Here is a 1,078-nt window from a genome sequence, read left to right as displayed (position 1 = left end):
GTGGTTGCTGGCCCAGAAGATAAGGGGAATCAACTGGTCCCTGGGTTTCTATTACCCAGGCCAACCAGCACAAATGATGACCCTACTGAGTATATCACAATGTTTATTGTATTTCAAGCAACAATATAATTAAAATCATTTAACTCAATTATATCCATCACTCAGTTTTTATGGATTCTAAACAATACTCAAGTTACTTTTAAAAATGTTGCCTCATAGCAACTATCATTTACAAATAACTTTACCCTGATTGGTAAAGTTAACTTTACCCTATAATCCCAGCATGCTGGAGGCTGAGACAGAAGGATTGCAAATTTGAACCCCACCTGAGCAATTTAGGAACCTAGTGAGACCCTGTTCAAAAATAAATGGATAGATAATTGATACACAGATAGACAGACAGACAGACAGACAGACAGACAGACAGACAGACAGACAGATAAAGTAAAAAAAAAAAGAAAAGAAAAGTTCTGGGATATAGTTCAATGTACAGGTCCTCTGTTCAATCCCTGCTATCACACACCAGCTAAGAAAACAACCTTAATACCACCACCCTATTTTAGCTGATTCTTGGCAAATACTTTATGAACTATGACCACTGCCTAACACCAAGTAAATCTTTCACTGCAGGGAATTGAATAAAAGTGAGTTGCTGGACAGTTTCTCCTTTATGGAAGTGATTTTTTCCCTTGAAAAGTTATACTGTAGCTTTGAGATTTTCCAAAGATCAAACAAATACCAATGTAGGACCTTGTCAAAAAAGAGATGGTCTACTTCCAACTTCAAATTTTGACAAACCATAACCTATGACACTGTAAATAGGGCATCTATATTTGCCCTTGTCACAAGGCATGAGCTTAAAAACCAAGCTCTTGCACACCACCTACATACTAACCAGGTAAGGTCTAAAAAGCAATTAATGCTGACAGTCTGTGAACTGAGTTTTATTTTTAATAATTGCTCTTTAAAATTATGTTTGTGTATTTGACATACGGAAATCTTAAAAGATAATTTCATGTATCCGATTTTCTATTGGGACATGATAGGCACCTACTCTGGTCTCCAAAGTCAGGACACT

The sequence above is a fragment of the Octodon degus genome, unplaced genomic scaffold (genome assembly GCF_000260255.1).
Source record: "Octodon degus isolate 3935 unplaced genomic scaffold, OctDeg1.0 scaffold00031, whole genome shotgun sequence".
In the NCBI taxonomy this organism is placed as follows: Eukaryota; Metazoa; Chordata; class Mammalia; order Rodentia; family Octodontidae; genus Octodon; species Octodon degus.
The sequence above is the reverse complement of the archived record's forward strand: the minus strand, read 5'-3'. Positions refer to the sequence as shown.